At 39.7% G+C, this 9,652-nt stretch overlaps 1 long non-coding RNA gene across 2 annotated transcripts; it reads left to right on the forward strand.

Annotated features, from left to right (window-relative positions):
- Nucleotides 1–5,585: 5,585 nt before the first annotated feature.
- On the forward strand, nucleotides 5,586–8,565 carry LOC142488706 (uncharacterized). 2 transcript variants are annotated; one of them, XR_012799598.1, is made up of 3 exons: nucleotides 5,586–5,736; nucleotides 7,984–8,047; nucleotides 8,490–8,565. It is a non-coding gene; the product is annotated as an uncharacterized LOC142488706 (long non-coding RNA). The 2 variants fall into 2 exon arrangements; XR_012799599.1 differs by having other exon boundaries at nucleotides 5,700–5,727.
- The last annotated feature ends 1,087 nt before the right edge of the window (nucleotides 8,566–9,652 follow it).

Below are 9,652 nucleotides of genomic sequence, written 5' to 3' on the forward strand. Positions count from 1 at the left end.
TGCAGTGTATGCAGAAACAATGGCTGTGTTATACTGTAGCTCATAAGTTTACGTTTAACGTTGCATTATCTGCCAATATTATGATATTACGTATGTCTTAGAGTTACTTTTGATCCAGACCCTGAAATAAGTATTTAACTCAAGTTGAGAAAGAGAGGAGTGGGAACAAAGCTGTAAATACCACTATATTACTGTAGCTAACTCATGCCTAACTGTGTTACACTCATCCAGATCCTGTAAAAGCCCGATTTCTACAATCTACAGTATTTCCGCATCTGGATGTGAGTAACATCAAGTTTAGGTATGACCTAATTAATGTAACGTTTAAGTCCCTGTGCTAACCATAAAGCACTTGTCTAGATATGCACTGTTCTTGTAACACCTGCTATGCAAATAATGTATATGTAATTATCACTTACAGCCGTTATGGTTAACGCAATTCTCTTTATGGGAGAAAACATGACTAAACGCTGTGTTATTGTCCTCTGAAGGTTATGGTTAGGCTTAATTTGATGTTAAGTTAGGTTAATGTCCCATTAATTCACTTGAGGGAGTTTCATGGATCTGGGCCTAGGAGTATCATGAGTAGAGAAGTGTGAATGTATTGCAATTTGATTCATGAAAGGGTTTGCATGCTCGCAAAATGTTTTTAAGAACGTTTACACCCCTGTAGATTTGCTGTGTAGATCTCCCGTTTTATCCATTTCAGTGCGCTTAATATGCTTACTGTTTGGGCAAGAAAGTAAGAGAAAGACAGAGGCCATGGGAGAATTTTCACAAATGTTATCAATATTACAACATTTCCACAAGCAGCAAAAATACAACATTCCCCAGGTTTGCAAACTTGCACAAAAACTTTGAACATAGTCAGGAGAACCTTTTTTTTTTTTTTAAGCGGAACAGTAGTAGCAAACAAAGATGTGTAAATGTGTTCTGATTCACTTTGTGAAAAAAGGAAAATATCGGAGTGCGTATGACTTCTGCCAAAGCAACTTGTCAAATAATGAGTTAATAAAAAGTGACTGTTATGCTAATATAGCCCAATTACATACATATAAATCACTGAAAAAATACACAAATAGAGGAATGTAGCTGTATAAGGTCAACAAAAGCACACACAGATAAAATAGTGTGCCTATCAAATGATATAGTATAGAGTATTTCATATAACAAAAATATGCACAGTAGGTATATATAACAACATAAAGCAAAACTGTATACCAAAAGCTAACAAACAATATCAAACGAACTAAACACAACAAAGATGTGATGAGATCCAACATATTGTACTTTACACAAAATATAATTTGGCAAAGTTACCATTTCATCTGTGTGCACATCATTTGACACTCAATGGGACATCACAGGCCTTATATAATGCCTGTCCCATCTCATTTGGTGCAAAGAAGCTGATGGGACAACATACGTCCCATTGGATTACAAAGAAAGAAGGAAATAAAAGAATGAAGAACTTACCAGAGACATCTCTTCAATCAACATATGATCACAGACTTCTTCGCATCGGGTGTTTGAGGATCATTGCATCGAGGGTCAAGACTTGGTGCTCACGTAAGACGGGGGTGAAGACATCAAAGGTAAGAAACACATGGATTGTATGTTATTTAATGGTGTCATTTTTTTTGGTTGCCCCTTGACTGCCAGTGTGTTTATCTATGCCCCTTTCAGGGTATAGATAAACACAGTGACAAGCAATGCTTTTTTTGGCAAACGTTTTTTTATTTCATTGCTATGTATTGTATTTTTTGTTAGGTGTTTTTTTTAGGTTGCCTATTGACTAGCAATATGCTTATCTATGCCCCATTCAGGGTATAGATATGCACCGTGAAAAGCAATGCATTTTTTCCCCAAATGCTTGTGTTTATTTATTTTTGGTGCTTCTTTTTTTAGGTTGCCCATTGACTGCCATAGTGGAAAACCATGCTTATATTATGGGCATGGTTTACCACTGTGCCAATCAATTGGTGTATAGTCAAATGCTTGTTTTATTTAAATGTAATGTGTTTTATTTTGTGGCTATTTTTGAAGTGAAACTTCTTTGCTGGCACTTACAGGGTTTTCATGGGAAAAAAATCCTTACCTTGTAACGAAAATCCGTAACGCGGGTGATGTCATGCTCTAATGGGCCCGTGCCCACTGCGCGTGCTAGTCGCGTTTCAGCATGCACACAAAACCTCCATTTCAGGCCGCACTGAGGTTAAAAACACTGCCGGGTCTTGCCGCACATGCGCAGTGGTGACCGGACTCTGGCGCACATGCACAGTGGTGACGGACTCTGGTGTACATGCACAGTGGCAGCCAGACTTTCCACACATGCGCAGAGGCGGATGGAGTCTGGCGCACATGCGCAGTGCAGTGGTGGCTGGAGTCTGGCGCACATGCGCAGTGGCGACCAAACTCGGCTCTTGGAGACAGAGGCACGTGGAGGCAGACACACACACACAGAGGCAGACACACACACACACACACAGGCAGGCAATGACTCATACACACACACACACACACGCACACGCACACACACACAGAGGCAGGCAGCCACGCACACATACACACATACAGTGCCGGGCCCACACACACATACACATACACAGAGGAAGACACACATAGATGCAGACACACAGACACACACACACATACACAGAGGCAGACATACACACACACAGAGGGAGACACACACACACACACACACACACACACACACACACACACACACACACACACACACACACACACACACACACACACACACACACACACACAGACACACACACACACACACAGACACACACACACACACACACACACACACACACGCAGACACACACACAGAGGCACCAGAGATGCACACACATACACAGATACACACGCACACACACACACAGAGATGCACGCACGCGTGAACATGCACACACGCATGCGCGTTCTACTGTAAGTCAAAAGTCTTTGCGTTTCCCACTCATTGTGTTTTGAATTTTAATAAAAAATATCACCATCACAAATACAATATCTGTGACAAAACAGTGACCAAAGACTAAGAAGTGTCACTTAAAAAATGTGAGTGCTCATCACACAACTTTATTTTTAGCTTGCCCATTCATTGTCAGTGTGGCAATCCATGCCCATATTGCAGGCATGGTTTACTGCTGTGACAATCAATATGTAGCGGGCGGGAAGGGTGGTTGGACCTTCAGGGTGGGTAGCGGGGGAGGGACGTTACCCCCTTAATTACTATTGCGGTTACTAACTGCAAAGGGGATTAAGAGGTTAATGGCCATTATTTGTATTTTTTATTGTAATATTGTTGTCTACAGAGGATGAAGAGGACAGGGAGGAGGACGAGGACAGCCTGCATCCTGGCAGGGGTAAGTAGAACTTTAATTTACTTTATGCTGGCTTGTTTTATTTTTAATGGGCAAATGCGCTATTATCCATATCATATAATAGTAATTTTGCTTATTACTGTACTGTATGTGTTGGAAGGGGTTTTTTTGGGGGTGCAGGGGGTGGGTGGGTGTTCTGTTTATTGGTAGGTAGTATTTATTTTAATGTATATTGGGGGTGAAGGGGGGAGTGAAGGGGGTACTTGGCCCAGGATGGGTGGTTAGGCCTCTCGGGCAAGTAGCGGGAAGGGCTAACCCCATTCATTGCCATAATGGTTAATACCGCTATGGTAATGAAGAGTTAACTCCTCTCGCAACCTTCCTTGTAGACCTAACCACCAAGCATGGGCCAAGTACCCCCTTCACCCACCCCTTGTACCCCCAATAAACCAGATACGGTGCCGTAACCCCTTCATTGCCTTAGCGGCTAGCCGCTATGGTAATTAAACTGCATTAATGTGATTTTTAATAATAGACTATGGAATCAGGGGGTCTCCTGAGCAGAACCGCATTAATTTCAGCCTCAGGGACCCCCTGCTTCCCGAGTTACAGGCTCCAGTATGGGTAGCCGGTATCTCCTGGCAGTATTTAAATCCCCTGGTCACGTGGGCCGTGACTTACAGGATTTAAACATTGCGGGATAGTGGCTACCCATACTGGGGCCTGTAACCCAACAAGCAGGAGGACCCCGTGGCTGAAATTAATGCAGTTCAGCTCAGGAGACCCCCTGGCTAGCCGCTACGGAAATGAAGTTTTTTTTTTAATAATAGAGTACAGAAGCAGGGGGTCTCTTGAGCTGAACCGTGTAAATTTCAGCCTCGGGGACCCCCTGCTTCCCGAGATACAGGCCCCAGTATGGGGTGCCAGTATCCCCCTAATGTTTAAATCTCCCGGTTATGTGACTGGGAGATTTAAATGCACAGGAGATATCGGCACCCCATACCGGGGCCTGTAACTCGGGAAGCAGGGGTTCCCTGAGGCTCAAATCAGTTCAGCTCAGGAGACCCCCTGCTTCCATACTCTATTATTAAAATTAACATTAAGCTGCACGATTGCCTGTAAGAGCTGTGCACGGAGATGCAGCTCCCTCTGAGCAGCTCTTCCAGGATGCAATTTAAGCAAATAGTTTCAGTGTGATAAGACTTAGGAGAAGAAAAAAAAACCACAAGTAGTGTGATCTTGCATTTTTTTACTGAACGTTATTTTTTTTTTTGCTTTTTCTGAGTGAATACCGTTTTGACACTCATTTTTTTTATAGTGCGGTATTATAATGCAAAGTCGCTCGCCAATGCACTGAATTTATCGAAATTTAATGAATAGGCCTTTAAGTATAATGGGAGCCCTGTATTGTGTTCCAAATTGTCTGTCTTGCTAAACTTATGCTAAAAGTATCATGTGTATTAGATCATCAATGTGACTAATTATGAATATGCTCTCTTTGCAACATTGCATCAATTCCTAAAGTAATGGGATGATTATGGGAGAAGTACTACTTGAAGTATGGATGCCAAGATGCATCAGTTTTGTGTACTATCTTGGATGAATAATTACCTCTGTTGTACATTAAGTAATCTGATCATCCTAAAGAACTTGATACCCCACTCTGAATTAGCAGGACAAGCCTTCAAACAGCAAGGTGTGAGCTTTGATCAATTCTAATCAATATAATAAAGAACAATGTATGGTCATTCCGATGTTAGCTGGATGCTATAGAATATTTTATTCTCTGTTCTCCACTGTGGCCATACTGTTATGCAGGATAAATTGTGCATGTTTCAAATAAAATCACCCCCCCTCCCCAGTCACCAGCTACGTACAGTATTCTGTATTTTTTCTTTTTCCTTCCAGCTACCATTTTATATCTGCCCTTATTCTCCACTTTCTACAGTATATATTATATACAGTACGTGCATTATTTGTATTAGACGTGTGTATTACCTATTATTTATAATAATTAATTATAGTTTACAGGTACGGTTAGTTATAGTTTATTCGTTTTGTGTGCCTATCAATAGTGTTAAACAGTCATGGCCTTCAATTCCCTAATCCTGCAGCCAATTTTTTTTTCACAGGTGATGAAGCACTACAGGAAGGGGGGGGGGAGAAAGTCCAAGTTTATTGTATTGTTTGCATAATAACAGTCAATATTTTGTCCTAATCCACCCCCTCTCTCAATGACTAAAGAAATCCAGGCTCGTTTACGCCGAGTGATGTGACTCAGCTAAACCCCATGGCCGGGGGAGGTGTGGAGATCAAGTACCTTGAGAAAGCGCTAGCCCCGAGCGTGAAACGTACTTCGGGATGACGTCATCGCGTTGACGTCGTGGAGGTATAATGGGTGAGTGGTGTAGTGGAGAGCGGGCTGTTTTGGTTTGTGGTGCGGTTTCTATTTGGTTTGCTACATGTGACTGCTCATCTGAGTGCTTCCAACGTGCAATCTGCGGTTTGGATGCTCGGTTGTAGCGTCCGTTTGCATATTATTGTACATATTATTTACCTACTACGATCACTGATACCATTAGACTGCATATACAGACACCCGCACCCCACCCAGATAGAGGAGGCTCTATTAAGAGTTTGGTTGATACTCATGTGGTAACTGGGTGTATTTACCTGCCCTGTGATATATCTATATAGATTTATATACTGATACTCCACATTAGATCTAATTACCTATCAAGGGAATATATCCCCCTTCTTGGTGTCACCCATATATTGTGTTTTAATTGTTTTAAAATTAGAATTAGAGCATTTATTACCATGTACGCGTCGTTATTTTGTTTATCATTAAAATTTTATTGTTTTGGCCAATATAGGCTTTATTGGTAACTGTCCTCCCACAGTGCTGGGAGCGGTTACTTACATGTACCTCTGGCAGCTTATATTCAACATTTGTTGGGGGGTAATTGAACCCCTATTATATTTATCAGCCTTGCTGTGCAGTCAATAGGGATCTTGCAGGACACTCCCTTGTCTCCTTATGTGTTTATGTCTGTCATCACTATTCCTATGCACCGGCTGTATTTATTTATGATTTCATTAGGATTAACTATATATTGGTGAGCGGTATCTCACAGGTTATATATTGTACTGTAGAATGCCTTTTTCCTTGGCTTTTGGAGGATGAGCGGTGGGGAAAGGTGCAATGAAGTTAAGCCATGAATGGCTAAAGCTGTGATGAGCGTGCAGCAGGATTACAGTACAATGAAAATCATTTGAACTATTTTAAAATGTAATAAAAGTTAAAACTCCCTTGAGAACATGTTTCTGTGTTTGTGATATTTCCATAAACAGTATGAAAAGCCGACCAAGGCTACTCAAATTTGAAGGTTTTAAATAGTATTCCCCCCCCTTAAAAAAAAGTGTATGCCACCTACTAAAGAAATAAAAAGGAAGTGATTTTATGAATGTAAAAATTGATAAAATATTTAAAAAAATACATCACATTATGTTTTCTTAAAATCACTCATTTATTAAGCCCTTGTCGAGAAAAAAAAAAAAAAAAGATATGCCTTTTTTTTTGACTTGCAATTAACATTGGCAGTGAAGTCATTCTTCAGAAATCACAATGCAGGACTTATCACCCCTGCGCAAGCATGTAAAAATGGCAAAGACATTTCTCAGCCAAGAATCAAATGCTCAAATAGAACGTGTCTTTTTTGTTTTTTTTACACTCGTCCCATGGCCAGGCAGGGGGAGGTGTGGAGAACACGTCCAATGCTTTTTCCTTGGCTTTGGGAGGGTGGGGGGTGTGGAAAGGTGCAATGAAGTTAAGCCGTCTTTGGCTAAAGCTGTGATGAATGCGCAGCAGGATAACAGTAGAATGAAAATCATTTCAACTGTTTTATAATGTAATAAAAGTTAAAACTCCATTGAGAACATGTTTCTGTGTGTGTTATATTTCCATAAACAGTATGAAAAGCAGACCAAGCCTACTCAAATGTGAAGGTTTTGAATAGTATTCCCCCTCCTTAAAAAAATGTATGCCACTTCCTAAAGAATAAAAAGGAAGTGATTTTCTAAATGTAAAAATTGATAAAATATTTAAAAAATGCATCACATTATGTTTTCTTAAAATCACTCATTTATTAAGCCCTTGTCGAGAAATAAAGAAAAAGAAAAAAAAAGTTATGCCTTTTTTATGTGTTTTTCATTAACCAGGAACTGGAAAACTGTAAAAGCAAAAAACATCTCGTTGTGAAATTTTAGTACAGGCTATGACATGTGCAGTAATTGAATCGATCACACACTGTACAGTATTACAGTGCATACTGTAGTGTGTTGTCAAACGTATTAGTGTGGCAAAGTTTTAAAAGCATGAAGCTGGTAATACTGACAGACTGTATAAAAGTAAAAAAGGCAAAGTTTAAAAAAAAGCAAAATTAGAGTTCCATCGAACTTCATCCTTATCTTTTGCTTTTCGATTTCAAAGTTTCTTTTCTGGAAAAAAAACAGTACAGTAGTTGACGGTTCAAGAAGATTTTATTGTAGACTTGTTCGACTGTAGTACAGTATCTAAAATATGCAACAATTCATTATGTGCAGTAGTAATTGTTTAATTCTTCTGTTCATTTATGTTTTGCAGGTTTAGTGTTGGGACGAAGCCAACGCCATGTTTGTGCAAGAAACCCATTCATCAATACCGCCAGGTAATATACTGTCTTTTAATTCATGCATGCACTGTATTTTGTTCTCTAAAAGAAACAATCTTTCAATTGCAGAACAGTATGTAACATTTGAACATGTCTCAGATACAGCATCAATGACACGCAAATGCATTTCAACAATATTATACTGTGACACGCATGCGCTGGAATTCAATGACATGCATATGCGTTTCAACCAGGTTCCATAGTGACACGCATGTGCAGAAATTCAATGAGAAACATATGCGTTTCAACCAGGTTCCATAGTGACACGCATGTGCAGAAATTCAATGAGAAACATATGCGTTTCAACCAGGTTCCATGGTGACACGCATGGGCAGAAATTTAATGACACCCATATGCGTTTCAACCCGCACATGCGACACGCATGTGTAGCATACTACTGTATGTGCGATTATTAATATTCAATATTTTCTCTTTACAGGACAAGACATTCCAGAGACAGCCAGGTCGAAGAAGATGAAGATGAATAAAGAACAACATTGGAACAAAAGCAAAGACATTTGTATTATTGCATTATTCATTTAAAGTTTATAAAAAAAAAATATTTCTTTATATAAACTATACTTTTTGGTCTTCTCAAGTTTTTACATTTTTTATTTTATTTCATTACCGTTATATACAATTCAATATTGAATATCCCCACCTCAGCCTCGTGATCCCGTCCTGTTTGGGGTGATCACTCATTACATATATAACAAGAAGCGTCTTGCTGATGCTTTCTTAAGTTTCATCCAGAGTCTGAAATATGGGTTTTGCTGAGAGAGCTCAACCCATATCTCAGCTAAATCCATATTTCAGACTCTGGGTGGAGCTAGCACTACCTCAGGACATTTCACTTCAAAAGCAAGTACAATTTGGGCATTTTGGCAGTTAAACCATTCGGTTTCACTTTTTATAGATGTGATTTAAACCAAGTGATGTGCAATAGAGTATAGGGTTTTTTCCTCACGTATCATTACGCAACTTCGGAACATGCCAAATTGCACTCTTTGCTGTGTTAAAGTGAAAAGAAACGGCGCTAGTACTAATAGTGATCACTAAAGTATACAGTGAATAAACTTAATAATCAAGTGATTTCAAAATGGTGATTAATAAACGTGACAAAAATGTGACATAAATATAATAAATTGAATTAAGACCCCCTGCTCAAACCAAGCTGGCAGGGACTGGTTTCTCTGGTCCCCCAATGGTACAGTTTCGTTCGCAATCCAGGGGGAGCATATAAGGGAAATAAAACAAAGAACAATCTAAGTGTAGACAATAAAGCAATTGTGAATTCACTCTGTGATATATCTTGGCTCATATGCACAGCCTACTCACAAGATTCTAGTATTAAACGGGCAACAGGGAGCAGTATATGGACGAGAAGAAGAGCTCCTGATTCAGAGCAGATGAAGACCTCCCGTCTCAGCAACACAGTGGTGCATGAAAAAAGAAGAAGTATCCATAGTGCAGACCAATCATAAAAAACGTAATTTAATAGGACTTAAAAAATGCAAACTTACAATAAAAACAATCAAATATTGCATATATCACAACAGTGTGATAGAAGAGAGTCGCTGTGGACACTTGGCTCTCCCCCCT

The sequence above is a fragment of the Ascaphus truei genome, chromosome 2 (assembly GCF_040206685.1).
Source record: "Ascaphus truei isolate aAscTru1 chromosome 2, aAscTru1.hap1, whole genome shotgun sequence".
In the NCBI taxonomy this organism is placed as follows: Eukaryota; Metazoa; Chordata; class Amphibia; order Anura; family Ascaphidae; genus Ascaphus; species Ascaphus truei.